Here is a 25086-nt window from a genome sequence, read left to right on the forward strand (position 1 = left end):
TTAGGTGCTCCTAACCTTGTGTTACTCAAGGGTCAACTGTACTGACCATTTCACTTATAATTTCTCAGCTTCATTTTCTTTATCTGGGATAGAGACCATTTTTGGTTTGCCTTCCTAATCAAAAACATTTTTGGAAATAAGGATTACTTCTAGAGGCTGTACCTAATTTAGATCATGTGCCTTCCACGGAAGATATTATAAGGTTTAGAAATGTTAACATAAAGAATGGAATCATTTACTTATGGGGTCTAAAGTAAGATTATGAAAGAGAAAATCTGTCCAGTCTGAAAGCTCATAGGCGGCTTTCTGTCACAGCTCAGTGCCTTCTCTGCCAGTAGCTATTGACATGCTGAGGATCATGATCAGAATTATCATGAACCTTGGCAAACTGAAGAATCTGAAATTTCTGATACTTAAAATTAATGTGCTTTTAGGAAATGGTAACATGGATACATCAGGGGCTGGAATAATTAAGAAAGCCTGATCCCTCCAACTACTCATATGTACCTCCTGCTAATACTGTCTCAGTTGAATTAGTTTTGGCCCTCATTGTGAATTTGGTAGAAGATGTTTATGAAGACATATGCATTTGTTCTTCCTGTTACATTTCTCTATTATTTATTTCAGAATAGATACTTAAAGTTTCTCTGTTAACTTGCCATGCTTGGAGTAGTGAATTATCATACCAGGACTCTTAGCTAGTTGGGTGAATACTAACTACAGGACACTGACTGGCTGAGAAGATGGAGTGAAACATCTCAGATCATTCAGAGACTGCCAGAAATGAATTTATAAAATAGCCTTTGAAGACAAAATCATCTGGTATGTATGCAACAGCCTGTCTTCAAATGATTATCTATGGAAACTTCAAACCCATTTTACTAACCGCTAGCATATCCTTGGCAGAGGGACACAGCATGGCAGGTGACTTGTTGAGACAACCTTTCCCTTCAGTTGCCATGCACAGCATTGGATCAGCAGGCTGTCTCCAACGCCATCCATTCCATGTGTCATTAACAACAACTGCCATGAACTGTGTTCATTCACCCACATTCAGTCTTCCCTCTCTTATTTAAATGAAAGGAATATCCCACACCTCTCACGACAAGGATTTGTATACTTCAGTAACTTTCAACAGCATGCTTTCAAAGTTTTCATTTTTCTCTCCCACATCAATTTAGTTCTGCCAACTGGAAAATACACTTTGGCATACAACTATAACCTCTTCTAGTGTTTCTCGTTATTTGAAACAAAGAAAGATTTTTTTCCCTTCCTTTCCTCTTTCCTTCCATCCTCCTTCCTTCCTTCCTCCCAGGCTCCATGCCCAAAGTGGGGCTTGAACTCACCACCCTGAAATCAACAGTCTCTACTGACTGAACCAGCCAGGCACCCCTAGGTGTTCTTTTCTTAACCCTAAATTTCTTTTCCATCTCTGTAGTCTTTCTTCGTATTATTTCTCTGAAGGTTTGTTTGAAGATGTCTTCCCATCTTGCATTCATTCTTCAACACCCTTAATCATTTCTCACTTGCACAACTGCAGCATTCTCCTTGGTTTTGCCTTGCTACCCCAAATTTCTTTTCCACTAAGCAGTCAGAGTGATTTAAAATTTTTAAATCACACTATTGCTCCCCTGCAATTGCCACCCAATAGCTTCCCACTAGGCTTTCAATCTGTCTTCCTCCCTCATAATCCTCAGATATGCTGATATATTTTTCCCTTAAACATGACAAATTTGTTCTAACAAGAATGTTGCACTTGCTATTCCCTCTAAGACTTCTCTTCATAATGCTTAGTATCATCCTCTTTCACTGTTCAATTTCAATGTTTCCTCTGAAGGAACTTTCTCAATCACTCTAAGGAACAATCCACCTGCAATTTCTATCATATCACCTGTTTAATTTTATTTGCCACTGTAAATTATTATGTGTTGATTTTTCCACTTTACTAATGTGTCTTCTCCTATGGAATAAGCTCCAAAGGGAGAGAAAGTGTTCACAATTATCCCCCAAGTGTGTAGAACAGAGCCTGACATAGATGCCATTCAATATTTGTTCGAAGAATCCATTGTTATATGTAAACGAAGGTAAATATTACACAGTTACATTAAAAGCACACCTGAAGAAATCTGGCTAAGTTAGATACCTTTGGGGAATTTTTTTTGTCCAAAATAAAACAATGGGAAAGAAGTATTTTCTAATTTATTAACAAATCATAAGGCCATGGGTGACTTCTCTCTAAAACCTAGAACACATTGGGGCGCCTGGGTGGCGCAGTCGGTTAAGCGTCCGACTTCAGCCAGGTCACGATCTCGCGGTCAGTGAGTTCGAGCCCCGCGTCAGGCTCTGGGCTGATGGCCTGGAGCCTGTTTCTGATTCTGTGTCTCCCTCTCTCTCTGCCCCTCCCCCGTTCATGGTCTGTCTCTCTCTGTCCCAAAAATAAATAAAAAACACGTAGAAAAAAAAAATTTAAAACCTAGAACACATATTTTGCATCTTTATAACATGAAATCTCTCAGGAAATCAAAATAAAACAAAGAAAATAACTCAAGAAAACAAGGTTGTTATCCCTTGCCAACTAATGCACCATTTACTGTTACTTTAATGACACATTGCCAATTCTATTCACCTAAACCCCCGAAAAGTTCTATATGTTGTGAGATTAAATATGTTTTTAGAAAAGACAGACTTTTCTGAGATGAACAGATGAACGGTGGCATGGATATACTTCCTTACCTGCAGACCTTTGTAGATTATTTTTTAAAAGAATTTTCAAAAGTCATGGAGTAAATGATAAATTAAAGATAATTAAATCTTACAAAATAAGTATGGATCTTTGAAGAAGTAATAAGTGTTTCATAAGGGACATATCATGTATCCAGAAATGTCCCTTTGATGAAAGGAAGGAGAAACATTTAACTCTCAAGTTGATATACTAATCAGTGTCAACCCTAACATTTTGGGGAAGTTAATGGAGATTGAATTCAGGAGGTTGAGCTCAGCGGAGGAGTTACAATGCCTGAAGTTAGCCATTTGGAATCGCACTGAAAACAAACAAAAACAAACCTAATGGCTGTTAAATAGCTAGTTTCACAGGGAGAAGGAAATATATTATCAAGCAACAGCTTTTAACAGAGGATAATTTATAATAAAAAATGTCAGTTTGTGATTTTAATATTACTGAGTGAGATTAATGAACTATTAGTTATTAAACATATTTCCATTTTTAAGCATCCAGAGAAAACAATTTGAACTTTTGAACATAGGAGTTTTAAAAGTCTTAACTGTAATGAAAAACAAATGATTTAATATTCTGCTTTCCTTTGCCATCAACTGTTGTAATAGAAAGTGAGAACATAAGAACGGCACAGGAAGTGATGGAAATGATTCAATGGTCTCTAGAGACAGGATTAATTTAATATCGGTCTATCAATCACACATGTTAACAAATCTGTACTTTAGATGTCAATTAATTGATAAAGAAAAAATTGAACATTTCAGTGTTTCAGGATAGGAATATTCTTTTTTTTTTCTGGTATTTATTGCCTTGATTTCATAACACTGACGTAAGATTCTACCAGGAAAAAGTTACAGCCGTGGCTGCCCACCCTATAGGTCACATGTGTTATGTGTCTGGTATCTTCCAACACTGATGATTACTATAGTAATGTTTGGTGGTGAGGCATTCCACAAACTCAAAAACTCTTTCTCTTTAACTCAAAGTGTTCATATGAGCTAGCTCCATCACAGAATGTTTTAGAACGTTGATTATACAAGGAATCCTGTATTTCCAAGGGCCTGTCTATATAATTTTCTGTGACACCTATTAGAAGGCAAAGAACATGGTCTCCCATATAAAGACATGTTATTTATATCTTTTTTAAAATTAACTATTTTATTTATGTTTATTTATTTTGAGAGAGGGAGGGAAAGAGAGAAAGAGAGAGAAGGAGGGAGGGGCAGAGAGAGAGAATCCCAAGTAGGCCCCCTGCTACCAGCGCGGGGCTATCAATGCCGGACTCCATCTCACCAACGTGAGATCACGACCTGAGCTGAATCGAGAGTTGGATGCTTAACTGACAGAGCCACCTGGGCATCCCTTAAATCAATTCTTTTAAAATGTCGCTCTTCCAAGAATTTTACAAGTAGTTTCTCATTTATCTTCATACCACTGGTAAGTATGAAGGAATACCGTTTTCGACCGTTGTACGGATATGGCATATAGTTCCTTAATCGAAGGGTTTCATCATCAATAAAATGAGAACTTTACCATTCTCAGAGTGGTGAGGGATAAGGAAGTGTACCTGTATGATGCAGGTAGTATTTGCACGTTAAATGGTATTTGCTTCCTTCTCCAACTATATAAAAGACAGCAAATTTAAAACTATGGTCTTTTCAGGAACCACAAATCTCTGAGAGCAGAGTAATGTTTGCCCCAGCTGCACAGCCCCTTGAGCTCTCCCTGACCTCTGAGATACAGACCGAGCAGAATAAGCCAGTTGGACTGTCCAAAAAAGGAACTGGTCTGCATGTTGACAAAAATGAGAACTTCTGTTCACCAAATAGCGCTGTGAAGCTGCAGTTAGCATCAGAAGCATTACATTAAACTAGACTGCAGAACAGCAAACATAAATCACAGGCAGATAACTTAAAGCTTCTAATGCAGGCATTTATACCTCCCATTAACAAACCATGATGAAAATGGCTTATACATATAGAGAAAAGCAAATGCATCTATACAGACCCTATTAGTTTGATACCCTATTGATTTTTGCTGTTCCACATATGGGTACTTGATGAATAATTTACTTCATTATTACTAACCATGTGCTGACTTACTTCAGATGCCATTATTATGCAAATTATATGCCAAGACACTAAAGAGACATTTTGGTATGTTTGTGTTTCTCTTTGGATTCATTCTCTTTGGAGGATTTTCTAGTTATATGAAAGTTGATGATGGGAAGCTGGTTTTTAAATAGATTTATGCCCAACAGAAAACTACCACTGGTTTGGTTACCTTGTGGTCGAACTAAAGAAAAAACTGTTTCTATCTAAGATTATAATTCAAATTTAACTTATGAACCTATCTTTTGGGGATTTGGGTTATTTGATGTGCTAGTATACTACCTTGTAGAACTGTCAATATCAATACTGTTAACTAACTGGTATATACTGTCAACCGAGTTATTTTCAATACCCAAAAATCTAACCTTTAAGGATTTCATTATTTTGTAAACATGTAACAATAAAATATGTGAAAGTAAACACTTCCTACGATATTGTGGATGCACATTACAAATTTACGCACAGGAAATACTTTATGGTCCTCATTGAAAGTGTGCATTCTAATCATTTGTTTCTCCTCTATGAGTGTCTACGATACTGACACTTATTCACCCACCACTCTTATTTAATATGTTCCATTGTCCTGATGCCCTTTTGCTTCCCAAGTTTCTCCTTAGCTATTTGCACAGTGACTGCACCATCAATCATTTATTTTCTTCAAATTAGTTCTGCATTTTGTGACTTTTCCTATTTGTTACACTTGCAATGTGACCTCTTCTATATGCCACAACTTTCTTTCAACGTAAGTGTAGATCCATAAAATGCATATGTATGCATAAATACAATGTCCACAAAGTTTATCTGACGTTCTGTTTACAATCTTGTAAAAAATGATAATTGAGGTATTATCTACTCAATCATTTTTAGGACATAACTTATAGAACTAACAAAGTCACTAGAGGGCTTTCTTCTCCAGAAACAATGAACTTAGGCAAACACACACACAAATATATGCCCCAAGTCCCTTTGCTCCTTTCACAAGCAAACTAATTCATGGTACTTTACTTCACACTAAGGGAAAAAAGAAAAGAGAAGAAACAAAGCAATTTCTAAACTGCAAACCTATGCATATAAAATACACCACAGATTAATATTACTCTAATAGTTTACGCTTCTAATTATAGTCTGTTCACAAGGAAATCAATTACCTAGAAAATTTAGCCAAATAAAAACAGTCCAATAGGTTAACCAGTCTTATCAGTAATGAATGGAGTTTGAAATCAAGAGGGGTGGGGAGTCGAAAGTAGGTAGAAGGTTTAGCTTTTCCTCATGAAGTCACTTAATTAAAGAAAAATGATACTCAAGGCTGTGACCATTTCTTCCAGGTGTTTTGTCTTTCAGTAATAGGTGAGTACAAGATTGTGAAACTTGGCTTGCTTACTGATGGCTTCACCTCAATTCCACCTGGAATGCGTAACTAAAATCTAGTTGTAGGTTATAGACAGAAAGAAAGCAACACAATCATTTCTAAGTATGGGGGGCTGTCTTTTATTATTTCACTTCTCTCCCAGCCTCAGTGCTATTTGTCACAGTTACAAACATGAAGTGTGGGAAATCAAGTAGCTCTGTCCCGGGTTAGGAGATTATAGGGAACACATTGCAAAGCGGAACACTGCTTTCTGGCCTTGTTGAGAACAGTGGGCCAGTATCTAGTTAATTAATGCGTATTAGGGCTTGGTCCTGCCTGTCCTCAAGAATTCCTTACACCATGCTATCTATGGAATATCTTATCTTGTTCCCCACCCTGCTTTCTGAATCTGCTCTTTTGTAGTCTTGGGAAGGCATCGTTTCTCTTTTTTTTTACTGTTTTTATTTATTTTTGAGACAGAGAGATAGTGCATGAGCAGGGGAGGGGCAGAAGAGAGAGGGAGACAGAGAATCTGAAGCAGGTTCCGGGCTCTAAGCGGTCAGCACAGAGCCCAACGCAGGGCTCGAGCTCACGGACCGTGAGACCATGACCCGAGCTGAAGTAGGATGCCTAACCGACTGAGCCACCCAGGCGCCCTGGGAAGGCATTGTTTCTCTATATCTTCTTACTGGGACTTTGCTCACTGACATATTGTGCAATATTTCCCTAAATGTATGCTTAATAAACCTGGGAGCTTGAGAGCAGCTTGGGGAGACTTCCCTGAGCCTCACTCTCACCTCTCTTGACTTGCATGGAGTCCTGAGATATTCCTTCTGTTGTCCTCAGCTTGGCTTTGCTGGACAAAGCCGAAAGCCAAACACACAGTGAAGCATTCAATTACAGTTGACTCTTCAACAATGCTCAGGGGTCAGGGGCAGTGACCTCTGTGCAGTCAAAAAGCTACTTATAACTTTTGACTCCCATAAAACTTAACTACTGATAACCTACTATTGACCTAAAGCCTTACAAATAACATAAATGGTTGATTAACATATTTTGTATACGTATCATACATTGTGTTCTTATAATAAAGTAAGCAAGCTAGAGAAAAGAAAATCCTAGGAGAAAAATACATCTGCAGTAATGTACTGTAAAAAGTCGGCCTATCCATGAGTCCAGGGTCCTGCAGACCTACCCTTCCTTCAACAGTGTGGCCCTGGGATGCCCCTTCTTCCAGCCTTCAACCATCTTCCAACCTCTTTTCCGTTCCAAGCCTACAAACCATTTTTCTCAGTTGCCCTCTGCCTCCAGACCACACACCAGACACAATTTTTTTTTTTTTTTTTTTAGTTTACTCCTTATTTGCAATCAACCATAAGCTCACAGATTCTGTCAGACTTATTCCCCCAAGTTGGGGGCACAATCAAGCACCTGCTTAACATGCATCTATGGGCCATTTACACCTACCTTTCTCTGGGCTTCTATTTCGATGATGGAGCGCATAGGCCACTTCTTTCATGAGTCAGCAGAGAAGCACAAGGGTGCCAAGCATCTTTTGAAAACGCAAAACCAACACAGCAACCACTCCCTCACCCAGAACATTCGGAAACTGTCCCAGGATGGGTGAGGGTAAAACCCAGAACGAAACTGAAACTGCCACAGTTCTAGAGAAAAATCTGAACCAGGCCCTTGGGGTCTGCATACCCTGGGTTCGGCCTGAGCAGACCCTCATCTCTGTGACTTCCTGGAGAACCACTTCCTAGATGAAGAGGTGAAACTTATTAAGAATGTGGCGACCACCTGACTCAACTCCACCAGCTGGCTGGCCTCCAGGCTGGGTGAGGAGAGTATATCTTAGAAAGACTCACCTCCAAGCATTACTAGGAGCTTCCTAAGCCCAGCTGCTCTTAAACGGCTCCTTGGTCACCCTCCTGGTATCAGGGCTTCTATCTGAGCCTCTCCTGAAAGGCACTAGGTAGCTTTATAACCACTCTGGCCCCCTCTCCCAAGCCATGGAGCAAATGGAAACAATAAATCTTTCTCCAGGGGAAAAAAAAAATCAGTCTATAAGTGGAACTTCACAGTTCAAACCAACGTCGTTCAAGGGTCAATTGTATTTGATAATATATTCAAACAGCCACATGAACTTGAAGAAAAAACAACTGCATTAAAGAATGGGTGTTGAACTGCAAAAAAAAAAAAACTGAAAAAGGTCATATAAATATAAAGAATGTGCTCTTAAAATATGGCAAAGATTTGTGAATAATGTTGAAGCCAGTAGTAGGGTGTTGTCCCACAAGCACAATATGCAAATAGGCAGAGAATACATGATTAAATCAAGGTATCACTAATCTTACATCAGTGTGGGGAGCATAATTTATATACAGTAAAATATACCCATATATAAAATACAGTGCGGTGCTTTTGGGCAAAGTATACACCTATATAACTTAAACCATAATTAAGACAGAATATTTCTTACATCTCCAAATAACGCTCTTGACTCTTTGTAGTAAGTTCCTCAATATCCCCTAACTTAAGACAATCTGGGGTCTGATTTTTGTTTAGGTGATTTTGGGGTTCTCCTATAATTTAACATAAATGGAGTCACACTTTGTTTTCTCTCTGACTTCCTTTTCCCTCAATAACATTTGGAGATATGTACACATTATTGGGTGTATCAGTAGCTTGTGCTGACTTTTGACGAGTAATATATCATTGTATTTATGGGGTGCAATTTATTTGTTAATTCACTGTTGATGGACATTAGATTCATTTGAACGCAAAGCTATTATGAGAAATAAGCTGCAATAAACATTCATGAACATATGTTTTCATTTCTTTTAGATAAATAATTAAGAATTGAATTGGTCGACCATATGATATCTGCATATTATACTAAAATGCCAAACTTTTTAAAGTGGTGGTCAAATTAGCATTTTACAAGCAAAGCATACCTATACTTCAAAATTCATTGTACCACATGGTTTTATGAATTTATTTTATTTTAGCTATGTAAGTCTGTATTGGTATCTCATTGTGGTATCAACTAATATTTCCCCAATGACCAATTTTTATGTGCATATTAACCATTCATATAGATATGTTATATATATATATATAATTATATTCATATGTATATGAATTTCTCCTAGGCTTTGAATTACCTCTTAATTTTCTTAATTTTTATATCATCCATTTAACCAATTTTCTTATTTTACAATTTGTAGTTCTTAGTCCTACCTAAGAAATCATAGCCAATCCCAAGGTTACAAACTTTTTTTCTTATACATTTTTTGGAAAGAAACTTTAAGGATTGAGGTTTTAAGTTTAGGTTTATGTTATATTCCAAAGAAAAATTTTGTAAGTTTAAGATAAAAGGTAGAGGTTTATATTTTTTCTATATTCATATCAAATTGTCCAGCACCATCCAGCACCAAATTAAAAAAAAAAAAAAAAAAAAAAAAAAAAAAAAAAAAAACAACGACTCTCATTTTCCCTAGTGGATTATCTTTCCTGTAAAAACAAACAAAAAAATTACACAGTAAAACCTTGGATTGCAAGTAACTTGTTCTGCAAGATAAACGAGCGATGTCTTGCAATACGAGTCTTACAATGTCACATGATCACAACTGAACCAATGGTTCTTCTCTCTCTCTCTCTCACTGAGTAATTGTGGGTGTTCATTTCCCATGCTTGGATGCTTGGTCTCAGGCCACAGTGCTGTGCATAAATCAGTGATTTTTCAGAAAGTTGGAAGGTGCCCACAACTGGCACTAGTATAGTTTTTGTCACTTCAAAGCACCTATGGACAGTCCTTTGCTTTTCCACACAAGAGTGACTTAGGAATGCTTTGCTTCATTCTAGGTCAGGCTGCCTGCAGATTCAGACCCTTGGCTCTGCTGCCTTATTGCCAGTTACATTACAGTATATGACAAGGGTTTATTAATGCTGTACTGTAGTCAACATCCATGCAAGCATATACAATGGCCCCCATGCAGAAAAAAGTTGAAAAGAAAGGTGGTAAGAAGGAGATGATTATGGTGGAAGTTAAGAAGGAAATCATGAAGAAGTATGAACGAGGTATGTGAGTGGCCAAATTTGCAAGATTTTATAAGAAGTCTTTGCATCTCATCTGCAGAGGAGGAGGAGAAAAAGGTGAGGATCCCTCACTTCAAATGAGATTAAGGAGATGAGTAAAATGTGGGAAACAGTGCAAAATTTTGTCGAAAAACACCGCCTGAAGTAGTCTAAAGCAGTGGGAGCAATGAATCTGTTTAACAACAATGCAGTGTCACATTTCTGCAAAATCCTCAAAAGGAGGCAAAAGCAAGTGTCATTGGATAGGTTCCTTGTTAAAGTTGCAGGAAAAGAAAGATATTCCATTGAGCCAATAGACAGCAGTGATTCCATTAGTGATAGTGAAAGTCGTCCTACACAATAACCCTCCTATCGCTTGTCTCCCTCACATTAGCCACGAAGCTTTTCAAAGTTAAATGAAGGTCAGTTTTTTATTTATATCTTGTATTTTTATTTATTATTTTGTGTTGCATTACAGTATTTTAATCATTTTCATATGAATATTTTTGGGTTGTGGAACAAATCATCTGAGTTTCCATTATTTCTTATGGATAAATTTGCTTTGATATATAAGTGCTTTGGATTACAAGCATGTTTCCAGAACCAATTATGCTCACAAACCAATAGATTTATATATATATGTGTATATATATATATATATATATATATATATATACACACACATATATATCTCTGTTTCTAGCCTCTATTTTGTTCCTTTGATTTATAGGTCATACCAAATTACATTGTCTCAATTCCTGTAGCTTTATAGTATATCTTGAAATAAAGCACTGTAAGTTCTCCAACTTTGTTGTTCACCTCAAAAATTATTTTGGCTGGGGGCACCTGGGTGGCTCGGTTGGGTGTCTGACTCTTGGGTTTTGGCTCAGGTTATGATCTCATGGTTGGTGGGATCAAGCCCTGCATCAGGCTCTGTGCTGACAGCACAGAGACTACTTGGGATTCTCTCTCTCCCTCTCTCTCTACCCCTCCCCCACTAGTGCATGCTCTCTTTCTCAAAATAAATAAGCATTTAGAAAATTGTTTTGGTTGAAAAAGAAAAACAAAATGGTGTTATCACAATTTCAGATTTCAAGTTATACTACAAAGCAGTAGTAAGTAAAACAGTATGGTACTGGAATAAAAATATACACATAGATCAATAGAAGAGCAGAAAACCCAGAAATAAACCCACATTATATGAGTAATTACTCTGACAAAGGAGGAAAGATTATACAATGGGAAAAGAATCTCTTCAACAAATGGTGTTGGGAAAACTGGATAGTCACATTCAAAAGAATGAAACTGGACCACTTTCTTTCACCATACAGAAAAATAAACTAAAAATGGAATAAAGACCTAAATGTGAGATCTGAAACCACAAAAATACTTGAAGAGAGCAAAGGAAGTAATCTCTCTGACAGTAACCATAGCAACATTTTTTCTAGATATGTTTCCTGAGGTAAGGGATATAAAGGTAAAAATAAACTATTGGGAGTACATCAAAATTAAAAAGTTTCTGTACAGTGAAGGAAACAATCAACAAAACTAATGCAACCTACTGAATGTGAAAGGATATTTGCAAATGACACATCCAATAAAGGGTTAGTGTCCAAAATATATAAAGAACTGATATAACTCGATACCCCCAAAACAAATAATCCCATTAAAAATGGGCAGAAGATATCTTCCCCCACTTATGCTCTCTCTCTCCCTCTCTACCCCTCTCTGTCTCTCTCTCTCTCTCTCTCACACACACACAAATAAACAAACATTAAAAAAAAATTTAATGGGCAGAAAACATGAACAGACATTTCTCCAAAGAAGACATACAGATGGCTACAGACATATGAAAAGTTGTTCAACATCACTCATCAGGGAAATGCAAATCAAAACTACAAGGAGTTACCACCTCACATGCGTCAAATTGGCTAAAATCAACAGCGTAAGAAACACCAAGTGTTGAGGAGAATGTGGAGAGAAAGAAATCTTCATGCACTGTTGGTAGGAGTGCAACCTGGAGCAGGCAGTGTGGAAAACAGTATGGAGGTTCCTTAAAATTTAAAAATAGAACTACCCTATGACCCAGGAATCACTCTATTGGGTATTTACACCAAAAATACAAAAAACAGTAACTCAAAGGGATACATGCACCCCTATGTTTGTTGCAGCATTTTTTTTACAATAGTCAAGCTATAGAAACAGCCCAAGTGTCCATCGTCAATTGATGAGTGGATAAAGAAGATGTGATACACACACACACACACACACACACACACACAATGGAATGTTATTTGGCCATGAAAAGGAATGAAATCTTGCCATTTGCAACATGGATAGAGCTAGAGAATATGATGCTAAGCAGAATAAGTTAGTCAGAGAAAGACAAATACCATATGATCTCACTCATATGTGGAATTTAAGAAACAAAACAAACAAGAAAGAAAAGAGAGAAAGCACACACACACACACACACACACACAAGAAACAAACTGATGATTACCTGAGGTTAGTTGGGTGGGAAGATTGGTGAAATAGGGGATGGGGATTCACGAGTACACTTCTCATGATGAAAAAATCAATCATTCGATCGATCAATCAAATGATAAAAAATATTTTGGCTATTTTAGGTCTCTGCCTTTCCATATAAATTTTACAATCAACTTGCACCCAAAACGTTCTGTTATGAAATTATATTGAACCAATATATCATTTTTGAGACAATGAACATTGTATCAATATTGTGTCTTCCTAACCACATACGTACACATAGATATTGTTTAATCTCTGTCAGCAATATTTTATACTTTCACTGTTGCACATATTTTATCGAATATATCCTTAGATATTTAATCTTTTCTGATGTTACTATAAATGATCTGCTGTATTTTGTTATTTACTTAAAGGAAATATACAGACATATAATTTATTTCTGTATACTGACTCAGTAAGTTTATTCATGAGTTTTAGTGACTTTGTATATATCTCTTCAGATTTTCTCTATACACACTATTGTCATCTGCAAAGAGACAGTTTTACCTTTTCAATTTATATAAAAGCTCCTTCTTCTCTTTTTGCCATATTTCACTAAGACTTCTAGTTTAATGTTAAATGGAAATGATCAGAGCAGATATTCTTGTTTTATTCTCAATCTTATAGGGAGAGAATTCAAATTTTTACCAGTAAGTTGATGTTAGCTGCAGGTTATCTATAGATAATCTTTATAAATTGAGAAAATCCTTGCTCTTCTTAATTTATTGAGATATTTTATCTTAATAGCTTAATTTTGTTAAATGTTTTCTGTGAATCTAATAAGTTGTTTATTTTCCCTCCTTTATTTCATTTATATGGCAACTTGAGTTAATTATTTTTTGATTGTTAAACCAATGTTATATTCCTGGAAAGAACACCAATTGGTCATGGTGCATTCCCAAATTGCTGGACTCAATTTGTTAATATTTTGTTAAGGACAAAATATCTGTCGTCATAAATGGTGCTTGTCTATATTTTTATTTTATCACAATGATTTTGATTAGTTTTCCTTTCAGGGTAATGTTGGCCTAATAAAGTGAGCTGGAAAGAATTTCCCCCTTTATAGTCTACTTTTAGAAAGGATTTTACATATGAGTGATATAATTTCTTCCTTAAGAATTTGATAGGATTAGGGGCGCCTGGGTGGCGCAGTCGGTTGAGCGTCCGACTTCAGCCAGGTCACAATCTCGCGGTCTGTGAGTTCGAGCCCCGCGTCAGGCTCTGGGCTGATGGCTCGGAGCCTGGAGCCTGTTTCCGATTCTGTGTCTCCCTCTCTCTCTGCCCCTCCCCCATTCATGCTCTGTCTCTCTCTGTCCCAAAAATAAATAAAAAACGTTGAAAAAAAAATTTAAGAAAAAAAAAAAAGAATTTGATAGGATTATGCAAGCATGTCATGGAGACCAGATGTGCGTGCGTGCGTGCATATGTGATGTGTGTGTGTGTGTGTGTGTATCTGTTTTATAACTATGAATTCAATTTCTTTAGTGTAAAGAGGGATAGGCTGATTTTCTCTATTTGAGTCAGATTCAGTAATATATATCTTTAAGTAAATCTGTTCATTTCATCTCAATTTTCAATTTATTGATCTAATCTTATTCATATTATTTTCTCACTATGTTTTAATATCTATATGATTTCTAGTTGTGTCCCCTCTTTCACATATGATATTTGTGATATGTATTTCTCTTTTTTCTTTTTTTTTTTTTTTAATTTTTTTTCAACGTTTTTAATTTATTTTTGGGACAGAGAGAGACTGAGCATGAACGGGGGAGGGGCAGAGAGAGAGGGAGACACAGAATCGGAAACAGGCTCCAGGCTCCGAGCCATCAGCCCAGAGCCTGACGCGGGGCTCGAACTCACAGACCGCGAGATCGTGACCTGGCTGAAGTCGGACGCTTAACCGACTGCGCCACCCAGGCGCCCCTATTTCTCTTTTTTCTTGATCTCTTTTGCTAGAATTTTATTGATTCTAGTAAATTTTTCAATCAACTAAAAAATTCACGGATTTGTTTCTGTTCTCAAATCTTTGATTTCTTATCTTATATTTTCTTCATTGATTTCTACATATATAATTGCTATTTTCTTCTTTCTGCTTATGTGGGATAAAATTTACTTTATATCATTAATGTAGACTGTTATTATTTTAAAAAATAAGCATTTAAGTCTACTAATTTCACTCTAAGCCTTGCTTATCTCCTTCCCACTACCTTAAATATGTTGTGATTTATTTTTTTATTCACTCAGAAATATTTGAATATTTGAATGTGTCTCTCAAAGTAATGAGACATGTTTTATGATTCAGTATGCAATTAATATTGGGAATCTACTATTTATACTTAAAATGAACGTGCTTCCTCCCATTCTTAAATGTCATGTTCTAGAAAAAAGCAGTTAGGTCAAGTGTGATTGTGTTGTTCAGACCTTCTAATTCCTTATTGGTTTTCTCTCAAAATTTATTTTCAATTACTGAAAGTAGAGTGTTAAAATCTGCATTTATAATTGCGCTAAGGTGTTATCATCCCTCTCTCTTCTTCCCTGTTAGTTAGGATCAGGTTTGATCCTAGAAGAAAACATACCATATTAGTGTGGCTAAAAGAAAATATGAGCTTATATCAAAAAATAAATTTGTTTTTCCGTTAATTTTTTTAATGTTATTCACTTCTGACAGAGAGAGAGACAGAGCGCGAGTGGGGGAGGGACAGAGAGAGAGAGAGACACAGAATCGGAAGCAGGCTCCAGGCTCTGACCAATCAACACAGAGCCTGATGTGGGGCTCGAACTCACAAACCATGAGATCATGACCTGAGCCAAAGTCAGATGCTTAACCAACTGAGCCACCCAGGCGCCCCACAAAAAGTAAATCTGAAGTTGGGTGTCTTGGACATTATAGAAACTTGCTGATACATCTTCAGGTACTGCTCTCCTGCTCTAAAATCCTCAATTACGCCTGTTGCTTCAGAACAGTAGCTAGAGCAACAGCAATCACCACAGACCTTCTAGGCAGCAGAGTAGAAGAATAATGTCCTAATATAAAGATTTCCTGAAAGCCCTTCACATAAATCGTTCTGGTATTTCACTGTTGAGACATTAACACATAATCTCACTGGCCTGTAAAAGATGCTGGGAAATGTGATCTTTTATTCTGGACAACTGTGCGGGATAAAAATTTGGACTTTAGTGACTACAAAAGATGGGGGGTGATGGTTACTGATAAATGTCCAACAGCGATTGCTACAATTATTTGTCGATTTATTTTTTTCACTTTATTATATATATTGTTTCTCCTTCCATATTAGATAATGTGCTCCCTTGAAGGGAAACAATCAATATAATAAATAAGCAATACAAATTCCATGGCCTAGGCCGGAAACATTAACAGAACTATAAATATAACACCATTAAAATCTGGAGAAATTCAGAGAAGCTGACTGAAGTGGATATACTTTCAGCTGGGTATTAAAGAGTGGATTAAAACAAGAATTTCTTCATTTGGTATTATGAATTCATAGTTCAGGAACAGAGTGAAATCAAACCTAGATGAGACCATTGACCAGTTTTTATAAAGAAATAGCATTTCTATCACAGGAAGTGAGTTGAGTTTGTAAATGTTTTATTTATTTTATGGTGATAACACGGTTGCACTAAATTTCATTCTATTAGAAACCTGAGTAGTTATATCTGTGGCCATGTTTTTAAATGTTACCAATATTTAGGAAAATGCAAATAAAGAAAAAAATCACTTCTACGATAATACCTTTCAAAATTTCGTTAGGTGCCAGTAAGAGGTAGGTTCATGCTATGAAATAAGATCTAAGAGGAACTGAGGCCTGCAGGTTTCAGCACACGGTTTTAATGGCGCTGCTCTGTGAGTCTAGGTGCATCTATGGATGCAAGCATGCCTCTAATTCCATGTTTGATGGAAAGTTTATGGCAGTTGTTTCAGTAAAGCACTAAAGTATCAGAAGATAATAAATCCAAAAATAAAAGAAATCCTCTGCATTCCAGCCTGCTTTTTTAAATCCTGTGTTCTGTTCCTTTCAGGCTCTTTTGTCTTTCATCTGAGAAGCCCACGGAACAATGTCACTGGCAGTTAAAGCATGTTGACACTCTTGACATCCAATTTAGTTAATGCTAGGTCAGTCTGGGAGGCGCAGAAGCGCTGCTATGTATGCAGCAGAGAAGGCCATATGCGACTACTGAGGAAGAGCCTCTAATTCCCAGGATGCTTGTTAAACAATTCTCATGTCAGAATACCAGCAAGAGAGCTCTAACAACCAGTTGCACAATCCCATACATAGGTTAACAGATTGTTTTGCGAGTTAATATGTTCAAATACGTTGCCTTTTTTCCGTGTCCCTCTGAAATGGATTCTTTCCATAGCTCATACGGTTACTTTAAGATTCCAAAAGATGATGAGAAGCGACTTTACACAGGGTTATCGGAATAACCATTACAGTCATTATTTTTAACACAGTACAGTATTTATTTAAGCTTTGTCTGTAGCACAGTTTAATTTCGCTGATGTCTGTCAACTTTCACAAGAACTGGCAAAGTGCATTTAGTTGTTGCATTAGCAAATCTAAACACACAAGGAGGCATGCTGCCAATGAAAATTAATTATACAACACAGCCAAATATTAATATTTGCGTATGCTGATACACACTGGTGACTTCTTCGTTGTTTGTTGTTGTTGTTTTCTTTCTTTTTCTTTTTCTTTTGTTTTTACAAGTTATACCTTATTTATATACATTTCAACTTTTAGGTGAAGTCATGTATGTAGTTCAACATTTCATAATTACTATTAAATCAATAAGAAAATTATTTAATGCTAAAATCTTTTCATTCTTGAATATCATAAATGTTATAAATCTCTGCAAAATGACTTATTTCAAACTGTGGATACATCTTTAACATTTATGAACTTAAAAAGTTACTTTTAAATTTGAGTTCCATCAATATAACAGGCCGTCTACTAGGTGATGGGAAAAGAACCACAAATACCTGAAGCAACTGATATTCCTTAGAGTTTTTGAGATTCAGAGGCATGTTCTGTCCTTTAAGGTGGTTTCCTCTTTATAAATGAAATGGGAGATATATTTCAATCAAAGCTGGGTGACAATAAGGTGAAAAACACTAAAAAGATGTTTAAAGTTTGGTTTTTTTAATAAACTTTAACTTTAGAACAGTTCTTAATTTACAGAAAATTGCAAAATGTAGGAAAAGAAACTTTCCCATAGTGTTTAATATCTTTGATATGGTACATATTTTACAATTAGTAAACTAATACTGATACATTTTTTTTTAACTCAAACCCGTATTTGAGGCACATTTGCCCATTTTTTAACCTAATGTCCTTTTTCTGTTTCATGATCCCACCAAGAATACCCTATCACATTTAGTTGTCATGTCTTTTTAGGTTCTTCTTGGCTGTGATAGTCTCCTACATTTTCTTTTTCTTTTTTTTTTCCTTTGATAACCTTGACATTCGGGGGGGGGGGGGCAGTATTATTCAGGTAGAATGTCCCTCAGCTGGGATTTGTCTGATATTTTAATGATCAGATTGATTAGGCCATAGTCTCTGGCTTTCAGTTGTATTTGGCCAATAAAGAACCCGAGTAGAAAATCAGAGAGGGATATGGTTATATTTTATATTTCCGTGACTCTCTCCATGTTTACATCTTGGGCTGACTGTATCCCTTGAACACAGCGCATAACTCCACTGAGGGCGTCTCGATCTACAGTTCTCACGTTCTTGTAGCCATTCCTCTCCTTGTCACTTCTGGGATTAAAAGTAATTGTATCTTTATTCTTCCTGTTCCTAGATTACTGTATTACCCCTCGCAATTTCTCCACCCCTCACGCACACACCTTTGTAAACAGTCCTTTTATTAAACATCCGTTGATTCATCCTAATGAAGCCATAACGTCTTTTTCTACTGGAACCCCAATTGGTACATGATTGACTCAGATCTAACTTCTCTTGACACTAAGGCAGAACCAACTGCTTTAAAAATACATCTTTGTTGTACTCTAATACCTTATTGGAGAAATTATTTGTTGATAGGTATTGTTCTTCTTTAGCACCCTCGTTTCTTTGAAATCCTCCAAAATGTGACAAAGATTTATTTGCTTGTTTTTCCTTTACAACTGACTACAATTCCAAATAATTCCACTTTATTGCATTACTTCCTCATGCCTGCTTGCCACGAGAGAATTTGCTGCTGCCACGTCCATAGTCACGTGGCACGCTGCTGCCACGTCCATAGGGAATAGCCACAGGTTGTTAGTTCATAACCCTCCCTTTGGGTCTCTGAGCTGTACCCTGTTTCCACCAAAATCTTACGGGCGCCTCTGTCAGTTCCAGCTCAGCCCAGCCTTCCAGTCATCCTTCCGAAGCTACTGGACATGTGAGTGAAGACATTGTGTATCTTCCATTTGAGCCCAAATGCCAAGTGAATGTTCTCATGTGATGTCACATGGTGCAGAAGACTTAACTAGCCAAGCTCTACCCAAATGCCTGACCTAGGAAAGCATGATAACTAATTTTTAAAGTTGCTGTTTAAAGCAGTTAGTGCTGGATAGTTAGTGCTGGATAGTTTGCTATGCAGAAATAGGAAACCAAAGAAGAATCTAGTACTTAAAAGAGGGGTTTCCCCCAGATATCCTCAACATATGACATTTCTTTGGGGATGGAACAGAGGGCAGATGCTATGGGACTTAAGGGGGCTATTAGCAAAAGCTGGAAAAGCTTCCAGAAGAGTTGGTAAGGGTTTTAAAGACAATAAGGAAAATGTTATTGCAACCTGGAGAAAAGGGGACGTCTATTACATGGTGAAAGATTTGATGACACTGGACTTGTGGAAAACTAGAACAATGGACAGATGTTCTTTATACCATGTGTTCAAGAAAGCTTTTGACAGTGTATGTTTGCTGCAATAGGAGGCACACTGAAATCAATAACATTGCTGTGAAATTTTATTATAATAAGTATTTTATAATAAAAATACACACATGTGAATTAAAAAAAACTGGGAATGCGTATCACGATGGTATTTTATTAGTCCAATAAGAATGTTTCACGGTTGGTTTATAGTTGATTTGGGCAACACTAAGCTTCTGTGACTTGAAACACCACTTTTACTGTATGTTAATCCTCACCTTCTCCTTTTAAATTATTTTCTAGTTAAGCACTTCTTTATGATACTTGGATGTACAAACTTACAACCACAATTATCAGAGTTTTTAATTATGCATTAAATCTAAACATTGCATTCCTCTATTACTTATATGCAATTCTAGAGTTAGTGATTATGGATGTTAATTGTAATATAACTGTGGATTCTGGGTTGTAAGAATCACTGAAGATTTTTATACACTGGTTTAAAGTGCGTTTGGAGGCCACCATCCCAGATGTGAGAAAAATAAATGTGCTTAAAATTGTATTAGCTCTTCTAATAGTGAGACAGTGTCTAAATCGATCTTAAAAATGTTCAATTTAGCTGAAGTCTTCTTTGTCAAGTAATCAATGTGTTTACTGAATGATAAAAGCGATGTCAAGAAGCTGGTGAGACTCAAAGTTATTTGGAAGATATAATGCGGGCCAGGGAAAATTCACCAACGTGAACTGTACCATCATTAGTCAGAACTGATGATATGCAAGAGAAAAACAGAACATCTGTTTGCATTTTTCCAAAGCAGAAGAGTGAGGTAAGTAGTTGACCTCATGAATAAACACTGAAAAAGAGTTCAGTAAAAATGGGCATGAACGACAGATGGTGTCCCCTCCATGGATGGCTTTGATTCTGATTTGAGGTTGTTTATCAAATTTTAGGAGCTGAATTAAAATACAGAAATCACTAAGAAATAACTGGTAGGTAATTATCTACTTAAATGTAGTTTGTTCTAGTCTTTGGCTCCTGCCTTTCATTTGCCATTTTTTACCCACAGGAAAATGTATAAGATATGGCTTAACTATGAGCTATTGCTCAGCAAAAGTAGATAAATTATGCGTCCCCCCTCCCCATTTTGTTATAGTGATCACATTAATCGTTATTAAAATTGTGAAAAATAGACATCAGGCAATGAAAAGAAGGAAGCCTTGAAGAAATGTCCTTGATGCTGAACAAGGCTTATACAAATTGCAACCTATTGAGTGCAGAATAAATGAGGTAATTACCATTCAGTTTTACAGATGGAAAAGCTGAGTCACCAGAAGGTTAAGCCACTTGCCCAAGGTCACAGGAGAAGCTACTAGCATTATTACATAGTTCTCCTTATTCTCTTTTATTTCTTCTATTTTATCTGGTACAGCAAGAAGCATTAAAAGATATTCTCCAAACACACGGCAAGTTCATTCTTGCAATTTCATATTGACTCAAAGACAATGAAAACGAGTTTGGGGTTTTGTTTTGTTTTGCTTTGTTTTTTTTCCACATATATATTTTACTCTTTATTTCTTTTGTCCTTGTCACTGCAGAAATTGGTTTGTTCCCTTAATGTCACTAAGCCAGCCGAGATCAACTTGAATACAGTGGCGTTTTCTACATCAGGGTTTTGGAAAGTAAAAGTATATTTATGGAAACTGCAAGGTAAACAAAACTCTTTCTCTTCTGATGACTCATTTAAATAGAAACCACTTTGCGTACATAAACTACAATATATATTTTTTCAAGTGGTTAGTATTTTGATTTATAAATTAGATTAACAGAAATATTAATGTAGTGTGGCAAACATGGGGTATATAATTCTGCGATGCCCCTTAATTTCTTATGGAATATAAAATTGTGTTTTAACCTGATGTAAATGAAAGTTTCACACAATGTTGTGTTTATGGGTGCCATAGGAACCAGTCTGTTTTGTCCTATATGAGTTAACTTCATGAATAAGGATAAAATTATAGCTTTTAAATAGTTGATTTCATCTTTCTATCCCTAGATAGCCTCATACATAGATATTTTCTTCTTCCTCACATGGTTGTTTACTCCCCAAAATTTCAAAATTTACCTTCTTCCTACATTCTCCATAACTATATATGTAACTGTAAATAAGTTCCATTCTGTGAATGTTGTAAAACATGTTCATAGGTATTAAATTCACACATACACACATACTACACACACACACACACACACACACACACACACACTCCAATTTGTCACTCCTGTCTTTCTCAAGGGCAAATAGTTTTGTCTCTATGGCATGTTGACACACACCCAGAGAGTCTAGTCATGTATGTCAAAGGCACAGAGTATTTTTATAATAACAGTTGTATTTAATGAATAAAAAAAACAACCAGATTTATGGGCAAGCAGGATAATTCCACTAACAACATTCAGGCTTATTGTAAAATCCTGGTCAATAGTCAGGACTATACTATAAGTGTTGGTAGAATTGCCCTAAGACAGTAATTTGTAACTGAAGGTAACTTTTTTGGTTCTTTATCTTAAAACAAAAGCTGTTTCTCCCTCATTTCTTGAAATATCCTTTTTCTTCCCTTAGCCCCGTTTTATCCTGGTTTGCTTTCTATCTATCAATTCCCATTTGGTTATTTTATTTTCTTTTTTCCTGTGAAGTTGTTGTCATTGTTTGTTTTTCCCATTTGCTTTTCTTCTGATTAGCGGACCTTAAATATCAGGCTCAGTCTTTCGTCTTCTTTGCCTTCTTTCTGTATACAATTTCCACAAACAAGACTACCAAAGATTTTCTGATACTCTTACATCTTTAGCTCCAGCCAAGTTGATTTCATAACACTTCTTAGACATTTTATAGGTGCCTCAAACTCAAAACAGCAGTGACTGAACTCAATACCTGTGAAAGAAATATTTTACTTTTCCTGTGCAATTTATTTGAGAGAATGGTGTCTGTCACACTCAAATTAGTCAGCTTTCATCAGATTTTGCTACAAGAAAACAACCTCAAATTTGTTCAGTTGCCCAAACTAAAAACCTGGCTGTCATCACTGACCCTCTCCTCTCATATATAACTCATTCCGAAAATAAATGTAAGTATAAAAAAAAAAAAAAAAAAAAAAAAGAAAGAAAAAGAAAGAGGCAGAGGATGACCAAGATCAGAAAGGTATTATTAGAGTGGCGCCTGGGGGGCTCAGCTGGTTAAGCGTCTGACTTCGGCTCAGGTCATGAACTCGCGGTTTGTGAGTTGGAGTCCCGTGTTGGGCTTTGTGCTGACAGCTCAGAATCTGGAGCCTACTTTGGATTCTTTATCTCCCTCTCTCTGTTCCTCCCCTGCTCATACTCTACCTCTCTCTCAAAAATAAATAAAGAATAAAAAAAATTTAATTAAGTAAAGAAAGGTATTATCAGAAAAGTTGGCTTTTTAGATGTGCACAAAACTGAATTGAATTAGGGTATGAAGAGATGGTAGGGAAGGGTCATTTTCATTTTCTTCTAGAAATTTCAACCATGTACACATAGGCAATTTATAGAATTATAGTATTTTCAGCACAAACCAGTATTAATATCATTCTTATAAAGTATAAAATTCTCCAATACAGATAAATCACTGATATTAACATATTTCCAACCTTCAATTTGTATTGAGAAAGTAAGACTTCATAATTAGCTCTTTCACTAAATCTGTAAGTCATCAGTAAATGTGACACTGGGAGAAAGGGGAAAGGTGGGAATGGATGAATAGTTAGACAAATATGCTCTGTAAGGTGTACTTGAAATCAATCACTATTAATCTTGCTCAGTTAGGTGAGCAATTGTTTAACTAGACTGCTTTTCTGAACTCACTACTTGCTTCAGCCATTTTTTCTATGTCTTTATTGATTGCCAATGTGGTTGTCATTTTGACTAATGCATTTATTTAAGGGCATCAAGTAATGATGATCTTGTTCCTTTGGCTTATGGAAAAGTGATGCCCCTCTGGATTTCAAGGAGGAGATACACAGGAGGAGATATATTTATTAAAAAAAAAAAGATGCAAAATAGACAAGAATAAGGAAGGGGAAAATGGAAATGGGAAAAGTATGATAGGGCAGAAAATATGAAGCTTTTTTTCCATTTAAGATGTATCTATTGTCTTCTTGGTTTAATAACGAAGTAAGTTTAAATTATGTAATACTTGTATCATTTATTTAAATTCTATCACCTTAGTAAATATATTCACAGTTCTAACTGGATGATTTAGAAAGGGAGAAGGGGTGGATAAAATACAAATTATATACCTGGGTCACTCTTGGGCCGCTTTCTGGAGGCTTTCTGCCTCCCATTGCGTGCTTCATCACCACATCAGAGTGATTTTGGCACAATGAAAACTTGATTATCACTTTCCTGCATACATTGTTCAATGATATTCTCTACACTTTCTAACCTGGCGAAAAGACTTCTCAAAATCCTAACTAATCATATATCTTCACCTTGTTCCTATGCTTCAGCTTTTAAACATCATGCCTACAGCTTTTTCATGCCAACAGCCTACAATCAGGGCTCAGCTGAAGCCTTTCCTTGTGTCCAGTCTACTCCTCCGCCTGCTTTTGATTCTCTGCCAAAACGCATGTAATGGTGGCTGACAACCTCGCTGTGACAAGCTCTGAATAAAGAGCCTTTGCTTCTCTCATTTGGTTGTACTTTATTTACTTCCACAAATATCAAGTTTTAAAGTCAGGATTTTGTGCCTGGTCTTCTAGGAATGATCTACTGGGTACTAAATGGGTCTTTAAGCTCCAATGGCTTAGAAAAGAAGGAAGACCAATAGAATATGCATGCATAGAAGGACAAAGGCTGGCTTGTGTCCTGAGCTATAGCTTTTATAAAATACCGTGAAGGCCATCCTGATTCTTTAGATGTCACACTGATGAAATAAGGAGACCGGGCTACACAATCTGTCCTGCCTCAAGATCCAAAATTCTCATCTCAATGACCAGATTTTGTAGAAAATAAAGAACCAGATTATATTTGAGGAGAAGAATCTGCCTCAGAGACAGGCTGGAGAATGGAGAGGAAATATCTTTTACAAGTCCTACAGCAATTATCTCTAAGGAGTGCTTTCTTGACATCTACTAAGAAGACATATTCTTATTGGCCTATTAGTGTTCTCTCAGATAATGATAATACTAATAATGATGATGAGAAATATGTTAGAGTACGTCTAATTACCTCAGATTTTCTATGATAGAGGGAAACTATTATCACTGTGTCCATTCCACAGTTAAGGAAGCTATAAATGCTTAACTATAAGGAAGAAGAGATCTTTTTTTTTTTGTAAGGATTATTCAAGGTTCTTATGAATACTTTATAAAATGCTGCTACTAAGATAA

The 25086-nt window shown here is 36.4% G+C and overlaps 1 long non-coding RNA gene across 1 annotated transcript; it reads left to right on the forward strand.

Annotated features, from left to right (window-relative positions):
- Nucleotides 1–630: 630 nt before the first annotated feature.
- Nucleotides 631–24386, forward strand: LOC131509197 (uncharacterized). Its single transcript, XR_009260372.1, has 5 exons — nucleotides 631–822; nucleotides 10061–10351; nucleotides 20306–20513; nucleotides 21283–21394; nucleotides 24205–24386. It is a non-coding gene; the product is annotated as an uncharacterized LOC131509197 (long non-coding RNA).
- Nucleotides 24387–25086: the final 700 nt, after the last annotated feature.

The sequence above is a fragment of the Neofelis nebulosa genome, chromosome 1 (assembly GCF_028018385.1).
Source record: "Neofelis nebulosa isolate mNeoNeb1 chromosome 1, mNeoNeb1.pri, whole genome shotgun sequence".
In the NCBI taxonomy this organism is placed as follows: Eukaryota; Metazoa; Chordata; class Mammalia; order Carnivora; family Felidae; genus Neofelis; species Neofelis nebulosa.